Genomic DNA, 18,641 nt, shown 5'->3' with positions numbered 1-18,641 from the left:
CTATCAGAACTTGAGTTTTTTCTCTCCATGTTCAGTGATATAACTTCAGCTGGGCATGCTTATTTAATAGTTTATTTATTTGTTCATTTAATAATTGAGTAAAAAAAATGGAAATATTAGGGTTCATCAACCCATGAAATGGGGACTAGCCTGCAGCATCAAGTATTTAAATTACTTATAATTTAAGAATTTCCTTTAACCAACCTCTGGCAACCCCCGTCTCCCCTCCCCTTCCCATAAATATGTACTATTATTATGTGTCAATTAAAAATAATAAAAACACAAAAATTTCCTCACATTAAACTTTGGAGTGAATTGTGGGTAGAAGTTTTGGGATTTTGTTCTTAGGAGTCATTTTACCAGACCTGAGTTATTTAGTTGTGGACGTGCCTAAAGGCAGGGGGGTGGACTTCATGATGTACTAGTACATGATGATCTAGTACTTCTGAAAATCTCTTTCTTAAGAGACCTGTGATTTTTATGTTACCCAGCAGATACATTTGTGATGATTTGTTTAACAAAAATGTTTACAATTTCTTTTTCTCCTTCCTTCCTTCCTTCCTTCCTTCCTTCCTTCCTTCCTTCCTTCCTTCCTTCCTTCCTTCCTGTCTCGCTCTGTCACCCAGGCTGGACTGCAGTGGCGTGATCTCGGCTCTGCAACCTTTGCCTCCCGGGTTCAAGCGATTCTTCTGCCCCAGCCTCCCGAGTAGCTGGGGCTACAGACACATGCCACCACGACTGGCTAATTTTTGTATTTTTAGTAGAGATGGGGTTTCACCATGTTGGTCAGGCTGGTATTGAACTCCTGACCTCAAGTGATCCACATGCCTTGGGCTCCCAAAGTGCTGGGATTACAGGCGTGAGCCACTGCTCCCGGCTAAAATTTTATTTTTAAAAAAACCTTGCTGTATAGAGTAGTGATTTAGCTCAGATACTTCACAGTCAGCCTGCCTCGTTTAAATCCTGGAGCCTGCCTCTTATTAGTTCTGTAACATTGGAAAAATAATCTATCTCTGCCTCAGTTTCTTCATCTATAAAATTAAAGTAATAATGGTATGAAACTTATAGGACTGTTGTGAAAAGCATATACAACATTTGGAACATTTTAAGTGTTCACCAAGTGTTAGCTGTTGCTGTTTTAAATAGCAAATTCTCTTAATGTATTCTTGCATGTTTGTAGGTTATCATTGCAGATTATTAATGTGACACAGGGTGAGAGAATGATAAACTTTAAGTTGTATGGTATCAAATAATAACCAAATGAAGGCTTATCAGCAGAAGAGATAAAGGCTTCTGAAATTATACCTCAATGGATATTTACAATACAGATTTCAAAAGCTTTATTGAATACTGTCTATGTAATCAGCCCCAGTACCTTACCTTTTCTCAGTTTATGTAATCTTTAGGTCAGCCCTTTGAGTTCAACTCCATTTTAGAGGAGAAAGTTGAAGCTTAGAGAAATTAAGAGATTGTCTAAGATCACAAAGATGATAAATTGCAAAGGTAGAGTTCAAATGATCCCAAGTCTATTTCTTTTTTATAGTGAATGAGTTAGAAAATGATTCAATTTCACACATAAACACACACACACCCCCCACATTTATTTCACATGTAACCTTTCAGTAATGTAGATCAGTGGTCAGAAATTGTGAAATTTTTCTGATTAAATCGGACCAGTTCATTTTGCAGTTGTAGGTTGAAGCAGGTTAAAAAATACTCTCACCTAGCAATCCATAGTTTTCTATTTCTATTGCTGTTTGTTGGGTCCTCTTATCAAGAAAATTGTTAGTGAGAGTGCCATTCCAAAGAGAGAAGAGACCCCTTCTTTCACAATTAGGGATTTTTAAGTCAATTTCACAATTAGACTTTTTAAGTCAATAACCAGGTTAACTCCAAAGGATTCAGGCAACTCAAAATCTTCTGCTTCAGTTCAGTTCAGTATCACAAGAGTGGAAGTTGCTGGAAAAAGTTTCTGTTTGATTTAAAGTTTATCTTTTTTACTTTAGGCCCTAAAACAGGGAATAGAAATAATCTTTTAGAACATTTGATTCCAGTAAGATTTTGGTGAGCTTATGGGAAGAGGAGTGAAGTGTATCCTTAGTTATTAAGGGGGCTCAGAAAATTTTCCTCTTTTCTTTTTTTTTCAATTGCAAAAACCAGGATTGGTGCCTTCCAAGAACAAAAGCATATTTGCTTGGGGCTAATGATGTTTCTTCAAGGCAATTGGGTAAAGGGATCAAAGAGCCATCAGGAAAAAAATTGAGTTGAAAGTCAGCTAGAAGGCACCTAAAAGTCCTTTTGTGATTACATATTTTTACAGCTTTATTGAGATGTAGTTGACATGTAATAAACTGTTCATAAAGTCTACAATTTACATTTTGACTTGCAAATACCTGTGAAGCCATTACCACAATCAGTATAATGAACACATGCATCATGGCCCCAAATTTCCCCATGCCTCTTTGTAATCTCTCCCTGTTACCCCTCTTTGGGACACCCCCTTTTTGATTCTCAAAAGACCACTGATCTGCCTTTGCCACTCTAGTGTGTATTTTGTAGAATTTTATATGCATGGAATTGTATAGTATGTACCCTTTTTTGTGGGGGAGGGTCTGGCTTTTTTGAAAACCCAGAATAATTATTTTGAGATTCATCCATGCTGTTGAGTCTCTCAAGAGTTCATTCCTTTTTATTGCTGTGTAGTGTTTCATCGGGTAGCTATACAACAATTTGTTTATCCACTCACCTGTTGATGGACAGATAGGTTATTGCCTATGATTGTAATCCAACCCATTTATTTTACTTGTAGGGAAGTCCAAGGAGAAGAAGTCTTCAGAAAGGGGGCTTGGCTAAGGTTCCTACTGCATTTGAGGGGTGATGAGAAGAGTAGCCTGTGACCCTGAGATTGTGTTCCAACAAGCCTGGCAGTTGCATTTTGGCTTGGCCTGATTTGCTTGGGATGATCTTTCCTTTGACATCTCTAACCCTCCAACTCTGAACTTATAGTAACAGGCATTTTTTTTTTAAAGACTGTATGAAATTTTGTCTGCATATATTTATCTACACATCTCTCTATGTCATTGATAGACTTCTTTTTTGCTGTACATAGGAGTTACCTTGTATACGGCGATGTGAGTCTCAGAGGATAAGGTAACCCATGTTTATTCTAGGCCAGTCTTTTTTCACTTGGTTTCTTAATCGCATCCCTCCTCTTTCCTCAGGGACCGAGAGCCTTTAATTATCTCTTCTTTCTACCAGTTCTTTAGCCACAGCCTATAATCTTGTGCAATTTCTCCACACCCTTCCCTCTAAGCCTCTCCGTTGATCCTATGTAAGCCTCTAGTTCTTACCTGATTTGTCTCCTTCCCTTTGAGCAAAGTTTCTGGAAAAAGTAGCCTACACTTGATGTCGTTACTTCCTCACTTTCCATTCCCTTGTTCTTAACCCTTCAGTTGCTTTCTCTGATGCACGTGGTGCTATTGGTTTGTCCCCTGAATTCTTAGACTCTTTCTCCCTTGGCCTCTGTGAATGACTCACTCCCTCTTGGGTTTCCGTCTACTTGTCTGAATGTTCCTATTTTTAATCTCTAGTTGAGCTCATCCTCAACTATTCCTCAGAACTCTGTCCTTGTGTCCTTGACCTACTGCTCTTCTTTCTTTTCTTTTCTTTTTTTTTTTTTTTTGTGACGGAGTTTCGCTCTTGTCGCCCAGGCTGGTGTGCAATGGTACAATCTTGGCTCACTGCAACCTCTGCCTCCTGGGTTCAAGTGATTCTCCTGCCTTGGTCTCCCGAGTAGCTGGGATTACAGGGTGCCCGCCACCATGACTGGCTAATTTTTATATTTTTAGTAGAGACGAGATTTCGCCATGTTGGCCAGGCTGGTCTTGAATGCCTGACCTCAAGTGATCCACCTGCCTCGACCTCCCAAAGTGCTGGGATTACAGGGGTGAGCCACCACGCCCAGCCCCTACTGCTCTTCTTTTCTCTGTCGTGTCTTTCTGGAAGGCCTCTTGTGTTCTCCATATTCTAATTATGTGGTCGCTGGTGATGCTCCTAAATGCATATTGATAACCACAAGCTACACACTAGAAGACCATTTCTTTGGATTTTGGACAGGGAGAAACAGATCATCTCTAAAACGGAACTCATAGTTCCCTTCAAACATCCTCGTCCCACTAAAGACACAACCATTCATTCAACCATCCAGGCTAGACACTCAGCCACTGTTTTAATCTTCCCCATCCATCGTAGTTATTCCTTGACCCTGTGCTTTCCTCTCCGGACAGTTCAGGGCTTTATCACCTGGATTATTGTAATAATCTAATGTTAGCCATCTCCTCACCCCACCTTCCATTTACCCTTAAATCAGTGTGTTGTCCACAGTGTACCCCCCATGTGTTCTTTGATGGATACCTTTTCTGCTTAAAAACACCATAATAGATTTCCTACTGAAAAAAGTTCAAATCCTCTTAACTTTTCATATAAGATTTTTAATAATGTGATCCCCTACCTATGCCTGCAGCTTTTATGATCTTATTCTGCAGTTTTTTTTTATTTTGCTAGACCAGCTCTTATTCATCTGTCTTTCTTTTTTTCTTTTTCTTTTTTTTTTTTCTCTGTCGCCCAGGCCAGGCTGGAGTGTAGTGACGCGATCTCGGCTCACTGCAACCTCTGCCTCCTGGGTTCAAGTGATTTTCCTGCCTCAGCACCCTGAGTGGCTGGGATTACAGGCATGTGCCACCATGCCTGCCTAAATTTTGTATTTTTAGTAGAGACGGGGTTTACACCATATTGGCCAGGCTGGTATCAAACTCCTGACCTCAAGTGATCCAGCCACCTAGGCCTCCCAAAGTGCTGGGATTACAGACGTGGGCCACTGTGCCCGGCCTTATTCATCTTTCAAGACCCTTCTAGGTGTTTCTTTTCTGTGTCCACAATATCCTGTGCATTCTTGTCATACGACACTCATTATAATACACTGAAACATTCTAGTTTTTGTCTGTGCTTCTTGCAAGACTAAGATCTGCGAGGGCAGGAGGTTTGTCTGTTCATCACCCATCCCACCCCCCGAGGGTCTAACATAATTCCTGGCATACAATAAACACTCAATAAGTGTTTGTCAACAAAAATAATAAACATCCCATGACCTTTTAGAACGTAAAAGCGCTGTCAGTTACTCCAGCTCACTGAATGCTCATAATAGTCCATGAGGGTAATAGCACCACAACTCCACTTCACAGATAAGGACACACAGGAGAGAGGACTTCAGCTATTCCTCAAGGTCACAGGCAGATCAACTGATTGTAAATCCAATATTTTTTTTCCTTACATTTGTGATTTTGGAAAATGTCAGTGTGTTAGGACAGAGATTTAGTTTGACTCTTTAAACATTTATTGAAACAACTATTATCTATGAGCCACAATCCTAAGTGTGAAAGCAATGAAGGAGAGTAGAGGAGACCACTTATTCCTGGTAAGGTTCTAGACACTCACAGTCTCCCTCCCTCCCTCGCTCCCTCCCTCCCTCCCTCGCTCCCTCCCTCCCTCCCTCCCTCGCTCCCTCCCTCCCTCCCTTCCTTCCTCGCTCCCTCCCTCCCTCCCTTCCTTCCTCCCTCCCTCTCTCTCGCTCCCTCCCTCCCTCGCTTTCTTCCTTCCCCCTCTCTCTTTTATTTTATTTACTTAGTTGAGATCCAGGGTCTCACTCTCTCACTCAGGCTGGAGTGCAGTGGCACAATCATAGCTCACTGCAGCCTTGAACTCCTGGGCTCAAGTGATCATCCTGTCTCGGCCTCCTGAGTAGCTAGGATTACAGGTGCACACCACCATGCCCGGCTTTATTTCTGTAGAGATGAGGTCTCACTGTGTTATCCAGGGCAGGTCTCAAACTCCTGGCCTCGAGCAATCCTCCTGCCTTGGCCTTCTGAAGTGCTGGGATCACAGGTGTGAGCCACCGTGCCTGGCCCTTCCTTCTTTTCCTTCATTCTTTCTTTTTCTTTCTTTTTTCCACGATGTGGGGTAGAGGGGCTGGCTTGTGCATTGTAGGATGTTTAGCAGATTCTCTGGCCTCTATCCCTAGATGCTGGTAGCAACACCCCCACCTCGTTGTGACAACCAAATATGTCTTCAGGCATTGCCAAATGTCCCCAGTTGTGTGTGCATGAGACAAATTTGCCCCCAGCTGAGAACCGCTGTGGTGTGGATAGACTTAAAAAGGAGGGGATTAAGAATAAGAGGGCTTTGCTTTGCTTTGCTTCCCAAAGCATGGCAGGTGTTCCATGAGTGAAGTTCTGTATGGGCTAAGAGTCAGGGGAGTAGGGAGGGAGAGAAGGAGATGTTAGGAGTGTGTCTGCATGGAAGCAGAGGCCAGTAGGAGTTCTGGAAGAAGATAGAAGACGGGCGAGTGGTGTTGAAGGGTGGGGTCCTAGAGAACCCATGAGAATAGGAACGTTGGCTATGCAATGGGAGAGGAAGAAATGTGTGTGCGTATGTGTGTGAAATGTAGATCTCAGCTCATCCTACCGAACCAAATTCTAAAGAGGAGCGTCAGTTGTTCTTTGGAAGATCAGACTTGGGGAGAAGCCAGGCTATAAATCCTGGAAGGGAGGACTTTACTGCCACTTAGAAATCAGGCCTGAAACACCCATAATATTTGTCAGTCCACATTTTAGTGTTCTTAAGTAAGTGTGCAGGGTGTGGGGGATGAAATATGGCAGGTATTTGATTTAAAAAGCCTGCACAGATTTAATGTCCTGATAAAATGTATTAAATCTTTTAAGGTTTTAATGAATCTAGTATGTGTTTCATAAATCAAGAACTCTGCTAAGCCGTCTTCTGGTTTAATAAGAGTAAACTAGGAAATTGCTCTGAGCAGAAGCAAAATACATTTATATCACACTGAAAAGTAATAGATTTTTAAGCTGAGGGGGTCTTTCTGGGCTTTTTATGCTGTTTGCTTATTATGTTGCTTCAACTCCTTCAAAGATTAAACCACAGGCAAACATGTGCTTAACCGTATCAAGATGTGAACTAGCACAAAGGTAAATATTATTTGGAAGAGAGCAGAAAACAAAGCCAGTATTTCCTTACCCTTAGACCTAGGACCAGGTTGATTTCTGCACTGACACCTGGCTTTGTGTATGTAGGTGTAAGGTGGTTGGTTAAAAATCATTATTAACTGTTATTAAATCACCTTTCCCAAGTTCTCTCGCTCCTCCATCCTCACCCCCTTAGCACATCTGCCAGATTGAAGCCGTGAGTGTATAAAATACTTCTTGAATTTTACAGCTGGCTGTGGAATGGCCTTGTTAAACTTGCTGGCCAGACTGTCCAAAGCAAGTGTTCAGAGATCCTTCTGTCATCTTAAACCCAAGGGCCGAAGTGTTCGCTTTGGTTCTTTTTCCTTCCTTCCAGCCCCATTGTTCAAGCTCCCCTGGGAATGGGAAAGGGGCTTTTGGGGGTGTGGGTGTAACAGATGGGTATCTCTGAGCAGGCTGGAGCTTGAAGCCTCACTACCCAGCTTCCTTGGTGGATGGGCAAGATTCTGGGGTGAGATGGTGGTTCAGGGAGTTGGGGGGAGGTGGTGTTGAAGGAATGAAGGGGGGTGGGGCTTGAACATTCCAGTGCACAAAAGCTGGCAGGGCTTGTGAGCTCTGCAGGGGAGGGAGCGGGCCCGTAAAGCTCAGTGTGGAGAAGCCTGTCCAACCTCATTAGCTGTCACGGGCAACAATACTGATCTGGCAATAGAGGCGATTCCAAACCTGTTGGTCATTAATCACCCGCCTGACAGTTGCGAATGGAAGTGGAAAAACCTCATCCCCCCTCCACCCTTCCCCTCCTCCTGGGCCCAGCTCTGGAGTTTAGAGTTACCTCTTGGTGTATATGTGGTTCACGGCTGTGTGCTGGGTCCTTCCCACTTGGCTTTTTTAGCGGGTCGTTTTCAGCACGGAGAGGCTACAGGTTGGCCAGAGCCTGGCAGACAGTGATTCCGGGCACAGAGACTGGGGAGCAAGAAAATGAAAGGTAGTGGCCTCCGGAGGGGGGACCTCAGCTGTGACCCCTCTGGGATCTAGGGCTGGGTCTTGGCAAGCTGGTGGAGTCAGGGAAGGCTGTCATCAGCACCCAGGCCTCGTCTTTCCTCACCCGCCCTCTTGTTCCCTGGCACACCCTTCTCTCCCTCCTTCAGCCACTAGGTGCCAACATATTTTCCTTTATGTTCCTTTTCCCTGCCCTTCCCACCCTCCCTTCCTTTCCCTTCCCACCATTCCCAAATAAGCAGATCCTGCTGGCAGGAAAAGTTTTCATCTCAGTTTTTTCCATCTCACTCTGAATTTAAGCCCCATTTCGTTTCTCAGAGGGGCTTGGCTTTTCAGCCCCATCTCTAGCTGTGGCAGTGGGGGAAGAGTGATGTTTGTATTTTAATAGTGATGTTGATATTTCATGTGTGAGAGTGCAGTCAGGGCGGTGGGAGGAGAGGCCTGGTCTGCACAGGTGCCTCTGAAATCAACCAATGGGAAGTGCTGCTTAGTTTCTTGGTCTATCTCTGTAAGTTTTCTTCATAAAGGAGGGAGGAGAAGAGAGATGGAGCAGAGGACATCTACAGACCAGACTAGGATGAAGACTTCTGTCACTCAAGTTTCTTTTTTTTTGAGATGGAGTCTCGGTCTGTCGCCCAGGCTGGAGTGCAGCAGCGCGATCTCGGCTCACTGCCTCCCTGGTTCCGGTGATTCTCCTGCCTCAGCCTCCCGAGTAGCTGGGACTACAGGCACCCACCACCATGCCCAGCTAATTCTGTCACTCAAGTTTCTTGCATGCTCTTCAGTGCATGTGAGCCAGGTTACGTTTAAGAGAGAAGATTCAACTTCTGCTCAGTTTCCCAGGATGTAGAGGGAGGAGGAGTGTAAGGAATTAGCCAGGAATTCCTGAAAGAGTAACGTCAAGATAATTTACACACTTCTTAGCTCTTCTGCTGGGCAGGCCTGAGAGAGTAACCTGAGTGCTAACAACCAAGGAAGGGGAGAAATTGCAACAAAAATTGTCAAGGGGTCTAAACTAGTCCTCTAGTTTTCCCAAACATTTCTGCATTCCGTGGGTGCAGATGACCCCTGGTTTTGGCCACATTTGTTGGTGCCGTCTGCTCTCTCCATAGCTTCTCTGACCTCTTGCTACTCATTATAGCATTAGGCAGAGGATGGTCACATCTGTCCACAGTTGATCCGTCCAGGCTACCCTGACAAAGACAAATTCCCATGACAAACTCATAGGAACAAAATGGAAAGGAGGGATGGTCACAAATACAGCATTTTAGGCCGGCTTCCCAATTTCTCATATACCCCTTTATTCTTTTGTTTTTTTTGAGACGGAGTCTTGCTCTGTCACCCAGTCTGGGGGTCTTGCTCTGCCACCCATGCTGGAGTGCATTGGCACAATCTCAGCTCACTGCAACCCTTGCCTCCCAGGTTCAAGTGATTCTTGTCCCTCAGCCTCCTGTGTAGCTGGGACTACAGCTGTGGGCCACCATGCCTGGCTAATTTTTGTATTTTTTAGTAGAGACGGGGTTTTGGTATGTTACCCATGTTGGTCTTGAACTCCTGGCCTCAAGTGATCCACCCGCCTGGGCCTCCCAAAGTGCTGGGATTACAGGCATGAGCCACCACGCCTGGCCTCCTTATGTTTTCTCTAATATAATGGTTGTTCTTAATTAGAATCACTTGGTGATGCCTGGGCCACATTCCCAGATATTCTGATAACATTGGTCTGGGGTAAGTCCCCCACAAGGAGATTTTTTTTTTTTTTTTGAGTCAGGGTCTCATTCTGTTGCTGAGGCTATAGTGCAGTGGTCTCATTATAGCTCACTGCAGCCTTGAATTCTTGGGCTCAAACAGTCCTCCCACCTCAGCCTCTTGAGTAGCCGGGACTACAGACATGCACCACCACACTTGGCTAATTTGTAATTTTTTTTGTAGAGATAGGGTCTTGCTTTGTTGCCCAGGCTGGTCTTGAACTCCTGGTCTCAAGTGATCCTCCCTCTGCCTCCCAAGTGCTGGGATTGCAATCATGAGCCATTGTGCCCGGCCAGGGATTTTTTTTTGAGACAGGGTCTTGCTTTGTTACCCAGGCTGGAGTGCAGTGGGGCAATCACAGCTCACTACAGCCTCTACCTCCCAGGCTCAATTGATCCCCGCACCTTAACCTCCTGAGTAGCTGGGACTACAGGCATGTGCCACCATGCCTGGCTAATTTTTGTATTTTTAGTAGAGGTAGGATTTCGCCATGTTGCCCAGGCTGGTCTTGAATTCCTGGGCTCAAGCGATCTACCGCCTCGGCCTCTCAAAGTACTGGGATTACAGGGTTAAGCCACTGTGCCCAGTCAGAGATATTTGGGAAAAGCTCTTTAGGTGACACAAGCCTCAGCTTGGGCTGAGAAGTAGTGGTGTCATATTTGTAAACTCATCATGGCACTTCACACCATGGTATCTTTGTTTTTGAGATTTACCTCCTGGAAAGCCACCTTCCTCTTTTCTCTGCACTATTTATTTATTTATTTATTTTTTGAGATGGAGTCTCGTTCTGTCACCCAGGCTGGATTGCAGTGGTGTAATCTCAGCTTACTGCAACCTCTGTCTCCCAGGTTCAAGTGATTCTCCTGCCTCTGCCTCCTCAGTAGCTGGGACTACAGGCATACACCACTACACCTGGTTAATTTTTTTGTATTATTAGTAGAGAGGGGGTTTCACCATGTTGGCCAGACTGGTCTCGAACTCCTGACCTCAGGTGATCTGCCTGCCTTGGCCTCCCAAAGTGCAGGGATTATAGGCATGAGCCACTGTGCCCAGCCCTTGGCCCTGTTTAGAAGAGAGAAGTAAAAGATATAGTTCTTAGCTGAGGAAATGACATGCGCACACACAGAACAGTTCTATGTAAAGGCTAAATGATCTGAAACAAAATATAGGCGCTACAGGGGCTCAGAGGAAGGCTGGAGTAATCAGAGAAAGTGGTGAGGAGGAAAGAGACTTGGGTGGATAGCATTTAGGTAAGCGGGCAGGAAAGGTGGGGGACTTCAGGCAGAGGGCCGGCGTGAGCAGATGAGTAGAGGCTGGAACAACAGGGCCTATGCTGGGGACAAGGAGAGGGTTTGCTTGACTAGATGGGAGGCTCAGCTCAGGTTCTTTCTCCTCCTTCAGCCGGCACTCATCCGTCCAGGATTCCTGCAGCATCACTGCAAGTTCCACTTAGTCCTGGACTGCTGTGTACTGCTCAGTCACTTTCATGTGTATGTCACTAGTTCTCTCAATCAGATATACAAGCAACTGGAAGGCAGGGAGTATACTTTATATAAGTTGGGACTTATTCAACACAATGCAGTGCAAGTCAAGCCAATTCGACTCAACGCAATCCAATCCAACTCAACTCAACATGTTTTTATTGAGTACCAGCTATGCGCCTGTTCTAGGCTTTTGAGATTCGATTAAACAGACAAAGATACTGGCCTTCCTGAGCTTAGTTCTCACAGGAGCATACAGACAAAAAGATATACTATACATAATAATAGATAAATTAGATATTATGGTAGAAGGTGATAAGCACCAGGGAGGAAATGAAAAGAAGGCCAGGGTCCTGGGGCTAAGGAGTGAGTGTGTCCATGCGTGTCTGTGTGTTATTAAATGGAAGTTATTAAATGGAAAGTATCAAGCAGAAGACATTATGAAAAAGAAGGCACTATTAACAGAGGTATTAAATAGAAAGTCAGAGTATGTCTCATTGAGAAGGTGATAATTTACCAAAAACATAAAGGAAATGATGGGGCTGGCCAAGAAGATTTCTGGAAGAGAAGTTTCCAAACGGAGGACAGCTAGAGAATGGCCCTAAACAGGAGCATCCTAGTGTGTTTGAGGAATGGCAGGGAGGCCATGCGGCTGAAGCCAAAGCTGCTGCAGGAGACGGTGTGGTGGGAGGAGATTGGAGAGGGCGCAGGGGGCTAGGTCTTAGAAGCCACCCCGTGGACTTTGGCCACTCCTCCAAATGAGATGGGAACTCTCATGGGCTTTCAAACCAATGAGCAACTTCTGTTTCTAAAAGATCTTTTGGCTATAGTGTTGAGAATAGATGATAGGGGTTGGGAGGTGGAGAGTGGGACCAGGGTAGAAGAAGATCTGTCAAGAGACTGATTTTTACAGACACAGCTGAACCTATGCAACTCAGAGAAAGAAGACCTTCAGCATATTCATGTTGGAAGGCTACACACGATTCTCATGTGCTCGTTAAGAACTTCATTATAAGACACACATTATTTAGATTTTTGACCTGACTGAATAAGCCTGATCATCCAGCTTATTCACCAGGGCTGGCTTCAGGAGAGACATTTCCCCTGCTAATCACCACATAAAGATTTGTAATTGTCAATTAAAAATCTGATGGTTTAAAGATAGCTTTCAAAACATTCCAAAGAGTTTTGAGCAAGACAACATATTAGAATGAGTGTATATCCTTCCAAAGGGGCATTTTGAATGGGATGATATTTATTTTGATATCTAAGTCCTGCTATGTTTGCTTTAAAAATTTTAGTACTTTATAGTATCTCTTCTGTGTTCTCTTACTATTGAGTGGAGGCTTGGCATTCAGCACACAGTATACTTAAGAAGAGCCTGGGGAATGGAATTAAGCCTTGGGCATGTTGATATGTGTTTATTTGCAAGGCAGTATTAAAAATTTCATTTGAATTTCCAAATCCGACTAATTTTGAGGGGCCAAACTACTTTTTTTCCTTGAAAAAAGTAAGATATATTTAAAAGAGGTTCTTTCCCTTCCCCTCCTAAGAAGCAAAGGTAACTACTTTTCTGTTAAGCTTCTTACAAGTCCATTTAAATGAATGAGCAGCCAGGGGGGTTATCAGTCTGTCCCCAAGTCAACATTACTGAGCAGCTTTGTGGGTGTTAGTTATTGAGAGGGGATTTAAAAAATAGAGGCTGGGCGCCGTGGCTCATGCCTATAATCCCAGCACTTTGGGAGGCCAAGGCAGGCAGATCACCTGAGGTCAGGAGTTTGAGACCAGCCTGGCCAACATATTGAAACCCTGTCTCTACTAAAAATACAAAAATTAGCTGGGCATGGTGGTGCACACCTGTAATCCCAGCTACTCAAGAGGCTGAGGCAGGAGAATCACTTGAACCCTGGAGGCGGAGGTTGCAGAGAGCCAAGATCTTCAGCCTGGGTGACAGCGAGATGCCGTCTCAAAAAAAAAAAAAAAAAAAAAAAAAAACCTCCATTTTGCCCTCATGTTGCTCCCAATCTGGCAGGGAAAATAGACCATGAAACAAAACAACACTAGAAGGGGACTGTTGGGGGATTAGAGAAAAGAAGATTCTTGGCCAGGTGCGGTGGCTCATGCCTGTCATCCGAGCACTTTGGGAGGCCAAGGCAGGAGGACTGCTTGAGGCCAGGAGTTTGAGACCAGCCTGGGCAACATGGGAAAACCCAGTTTCTACAAAAAAATCCAAAAAGTTAGCCAGGTGTGGTAGCACATGCCTGTAGTCTCAGCTACTTGGGAGGCTGAAGTGGGAGGATCTCTTGAGCCCAGGAGGTCGAGGCTGCAGTGAGCGGTGATTGCACCACTGCACTCCAGCCTGGGTGACAGAGCACGACTCTGTCTCAAAAAAATAAATAAAACTGAAAAAGAAAAGGAGACTCCTTATTCCTATGTGTGTCATACATGTGTGTAGTTTTAAACGTTTTCAATATTTTATAACATCCATGATCTCATTTCATTTAGGCCCAATGATAATTCTCTGAAATAAAGTCACAGAGAGTCACGGCTGCAAAGGACCTCAGAGATCATCCATTTTATCCAATCCCTTGATTCTATACGGAGGAAACCAAGGCATGGATATGGGAAGTGCTTTGTCATGGTCACACAGAAGCAGAGGAGCTGGAATGGGAACCCAGGGCCCTTGGTTCTATTCCACATTCTTTCCTACACTTTCAGAATGGGGAGGGCGGTTGGATTGAGGCCACAGGAGCATTTAATGAAGCCCAGGGGAGCCCAGGTGGGGACGAGGTGATGGTTCAGGATGAGGATTTGGGAGGTGGGGTCACTGTAAGGACATCCCGAGGCCCAGAGTCACAAGGGGAAATATTAGCTTTTAATTATCACTTTCTGAGGCTGCCCCTGCCACAGTTAGGGTGTCTGGAGCTGGGGAATCAGGCAGGCAAGGAATGCCTGCTGGAATGAAGGCGGCCAGCAGTCATTACACGAGGCCTCAGTCACGAACGGAATTCCTCAGCGTGGGGCGCTGACGTTCCAGCCACCAGCCACTGGCTGGGAACAAAGACCTGCACATGGGACACCCCAGGAGCAAGGTGTTTGCCCCTTCCTGTGACCCGAGCCCTCCAGCGCACAGGCGGCGAAGCGTTGTAGAGCCACCCAGGACCTTTCAGCTGCGGCCAGGCCCATGCCCAAGTGCTCAGGCCCAATAATGTCCTGCTGTCCTGCCACACCCCATGCCCCAAGGCGTCCCAGCCCTGGTTCGGGGCCATGCAGGGAATTGAGTCAGGGAAGGTATGGGGAACCCTGGTCTCCTGGGAGGAAAGGAGACCCAGGAGCATTTATTATTTTATTTTAGCTTTTTAGAGATAGGACTTCTAGATCCAACTAATTAGCAAACTCATACACAATTTTTTTTTTTTTTTTTTGAGATGGAGTCTTGCTCCATCACCCAGGCTGGAGTGCAGTGGCGCAGTCTCGGCTCACTGCAACTTCCGCCTCCTGGGTTTAAGTGATTCTCCTGCCTCAGCCTCCTGAGTAGCTGGGATTACAGGTGCTTGCCACCACGCCAGGCTAACTTTTTGTACTTTTAGTAGAGACGAGGTTTCACCATGTTGGCTAGGCTGGTGTTGAACTCCTGACCTTCAGCGATTCTCCTGCCTCGCCCTCCCAAAGTGCTGGGATTACAGGCGTGAGCCACCGCTCCTGGGCTCTACACTATATATATATATATATATATATATATATATATATATATATATATATTTTTTTTTTTTTTTTTAAATGGAGTTTTGCTCTTGTTGCCCAGGCTGGAATGCAATGGCATGATCTCCGTTCACCGCAAACTCCACCTCCCGGGTTCAAGGGATTCTCTTGCCTCAGCCTCCCGAATAGCTGGGATTATAGGCATGTGCCACCACACCCGGCTATTTTTTTGTATTTTTAGTAGAGATGGGGTTTCTCCATGTTGGTCAGACCGGTCTCGAACTCCCGACCTCAGGTGATCCTTCCACCTCAGCCTCCCAAAGTGTTGGGGATTACAGGTGTGAGCCACTGCACCCGGCCACAATGATTTCTTTAAAAAATCATAATATATATTTAAAATAGAGAAAAATTAGAAATAGCCTAAGAATATCATGCAGTCATCAAAATGCTGAGGCTGTATGGAAAAAAAAGCTTAAAACATAATGGTTAGCAAAAAAAGCAGGATATTACATATACAGTGTTTTTTATATATACACATAAAAAACGTACTCTATTCTTTTTTTTTGAGACAGGGTCTCACTCTGTCTCCCAGGCTGGAGTGCAGTGGTACAATCACAGCTCACTGCAGCCTCAACCTCCTGGGTTCAAGCAATCATCCCACCTCAGGCTCCGGAGTAGCTGGGACTTCAGGCATGCGTCACTGCACCTGGCAATTTTTTTTTTTTTAATAGCAATCGGGTCTTGGGATGTTGTCTACACTGGCCTTGATCTCCTGGCCTCAAGCAATCCTTCCGCCTCAGGCCTTCCAAAGCACTGGGATTACAGGCGTGAACCATCACACCTGGCTGTGTTTCTTGTAGTAGCAAAGTGGACACATGTTGGGACTACCAGACACCAGGTAATTGGGTCAGGCCTGGCTTTTGTGTGCGGCTTCTTGACCATGGCATTTAGAGCAGCACTCCTCATACTTGAACTTGACTCAGGGGATTTTGTCAAAATGCAGATTTAGAGTCATGGATTGGGATGGGGCCTGTGAGTCTACATTCCCTTTTAACAAGTTTTATTTTTTGGCTGGGTGCTGTGGCTCACGCCTGTAATCCCAGAACTTTGGGAGGCTGAGGTGGGCAGATACTTGAAGCCGGGAGTTTGAGACCAGCCTGGCCAACGTGGTGAAACTCCGTCTCTACGAGAAATACAAAAATTAGCTGGGTGCGGTGGTGCATGCCTGTAGTCCCAGCTACTTGGGAGGCTGAAGCACAAGAATAGCTTGAACCCAGGAAGTGGAGGCTGCAATGAGCCTGGGCCACTGCACTCTAGCCTGGGTGACAAAGCGAGACTCTTTCTCAAAAAAAAAGTTTTATTTTTTAATTGACACCTAATAATTGTACATATTTATGGGGCCCGTGTGGTATTTTGATACCTATATACAATGTGTCATGATCAAATCAGGGTAATCTGCATATCCATCACCTCAAACATTTATCATGTCTTTGTGTTGGGAACATTCCAAATCCTCTCTTGTAGCTATTTGAAAATATACAATACATTCTTGTTAATGGTCATCACCCTACACTGCTATAGAACACTAGGATTTATTCCTGCTATTTCCTATGTAGCTGTAACTTTGTATCTGTTAGCCAACCTCTCCCTCCCCAACCCCTGTCCTCCCCACCCCTCTAGTGACCACAGTTCTACTGAGTCTGCATTTCTAAAGGGCTTCCAGGCTGGGCACGGTGGCTCACGCCTGTAATCCCAGCTCTTTGGAAGGCCAAGGCGGGCGGATCACCTGAGGTCAGGAGTTCCAGACTAGCCTGGGCAACACGGTGATACCCTGTCTCTACTAAAATACAAAAAAAATTATCTGGGGGTGGTGGTGCATGTCTGTAATCCCAGCTACTCAAGAGGCTAGGCAGGATGATCACTTGAACCCGGCAGGCAGAGGTTGCAGTGAGCTGACATTGTGCCGTTGCACTCCAGCTTGGGCGACAAGAGCAAAACTCTGTCTCAAAACATAGAATAAAATAAAATAAAGGGCTTCCAGGTGATGGTGACACTACTGGTTTGAAAGCCATGCTTAGAGGAATGAGCGTTTCAAAGGGGAGTTCGTGGGAATGAATTTATCCCAAACCTCACCTGAATAATGGTCTTCTCAGTGCTTTCCACTGAGGGTCCCATTTTTCGGACCCCTTTGCGTGGTCCCTGCCTTTTCTGGACACTTGGGTCCCCGTTGACCCCTCCGAGCACTTGCAGCACTCACTGTCTGCTCTCCTCATTTGGCCTCTCAGCATCCCATGTCTATGCTGCTTTGAGTCCCTTCGTTAGGCGGCCGGCTACCTGTTCTTCACTTGCTTCTGTTCTTGTAAGTTTCAGCCACGACACTGTGGGGACAGCCAGGATCCCACGTACACTGATTCCTTGACTCCATCTGCCCTTGTGCAGCCAACAGCTCCTTTCCTGGGCCCTGTAACCTTGCTCAGTTGGCCCAGAGAGCCCCTGCTGGGCCAGTCTCTCTGTCCCTATTTCCTGGGACTCTGTTTTTAGAACAATAAGGTGAATTCTGTTCATCTCCTAAGAAAGCGTTGAGTTCCGGAATGGGGGAAACATACTTCTCTCTTGGCAGAGGAGGAACCACCCAGTCAGGCTGGCCAAGGCCCCATTGATCAGAGTCCAGTGAAAAAGTGGCTTCTCAGGAGCCCTGGATGCTGGCCCACTTCGAGACAACTTCTTCTTTCAACTTCCTTTCATGTGTTTTAACTTCACAAACATGCCAGTTTCCAGCTGCCCCTCAGAGACAGCGGCGGTGACGGTGGTGGGAAGGACACCGCGGTAGGGGTCAGATGGAGTGGGGTGGGGAGGGTGGTGGTGGGATGTTTCACCCTATTAGGGACGTTTCTGTTGGGGACCAAGGTTATATCGCAGATGACTCATGCGATAACACAGTTACATGCATTAAAATATAGATGCCCACAAAGGGCACAATTACTTACACAGACCTTGCCCCTTTCTTTTGCTCTTTATATCTCTCTATTCTCTCTCTTTCTCCACCCCCCCTGCCCCCCCCACAAAAATACTTAACCAATTAAGTCCGTCGAGTGCTATTTGCAGATGATGGTGTGGAATTGTGCTGGAGTTGTGTCCGGCCTCATTAAATGTCAGGATTAACAATACAGCAGTTGGCAATCAAGGCTGCTCTGTGGCTGTTAGTCATTAATCACCATCTGACAGTCCTGAATTGGAAACGAGGAGCCTGTTCACATGTGCTCTGTGTACCTAGTTACCCTCTTGGTAATCAGTCTCGGAAAAGTTTTCTTTGACTCCCTGCCTGCAAAGGCCTCTGTCCTGGCGAGGAGGCACAGGGTCACTGGGCTTTCTCCCCTCTCCTCCTCCTCCTCCTCACTGGGAAAAGAAGTTGAGGTCCTGAAAAAACAAGGGGAGAGAGAAGCGTATTGTTTTTGGCCTGCTCTTTCCCTCTTAGGCCTGTTTTATGTAGCCTTGTTTTTATATTCTGGCCCGATGGCCAGGAAAATTCTTTTTCTCCCTGAAGAAATCCTAAAAGACAGCAGGGAGCTTGGTCCTGTTCCAAGAGCTGCTGGGGTAAGTTTGTAAAGTGCAGTCCTTCCCCAGCTGCTCAGGTGTGGACCTCTCTCTGCGAGAAGGGCCACTTGACTCATTTCAGGTA

At 45.5% G+C, this 18,641-nt stretch overlaps 1 long non-coding RNA gene across 1 annotated transcript; it reads right to left on the bottom strand.

Moving 5' to 3' along the window:
• Positions 1-1,584: 1,584 nt before the first annotated feature.
• On the bottom strand, positions 1,585-17,495 carry LOC129491513 (uncharacterized). Its single transcript, XR_008660568.1, has 3 exons — positions 17,096-17,495; positions 7,867-7,997; positions 1,585-2,009 (listed from the first exon to the last, which is right to left on the bottom strand). It is a non-coding gene; the product is annotated as an uncharacterized lncRNA (long non-coding RNA).
• Between the last annotated feature and the right edge of the window lie 1,146 nt (positions 17,496-18,641).

The sequence above is a fragment of the Symphalangus syndactylus genome, chromosome 10, assembly GCF_028878055.3.
Source record: "Symphalangus syndactylus isolate Jambi chromosome 10, NHGRI_mSymSyn1-v2.1_pri, whole genome shotgun sequence".
In the NCBI taxonomy this organism is placed as follows: domain Eukaryota; kingdom Metazoa; phylum Chordata; class Mammalia; order Primates; family Hylobatidae; genus Symphalangus; species Symphalangus syndactylus.
Note: the sequence above shows the minus strand (reverse complement) of the source record. Positions and strands in the feature narration are given on the sequence as shown.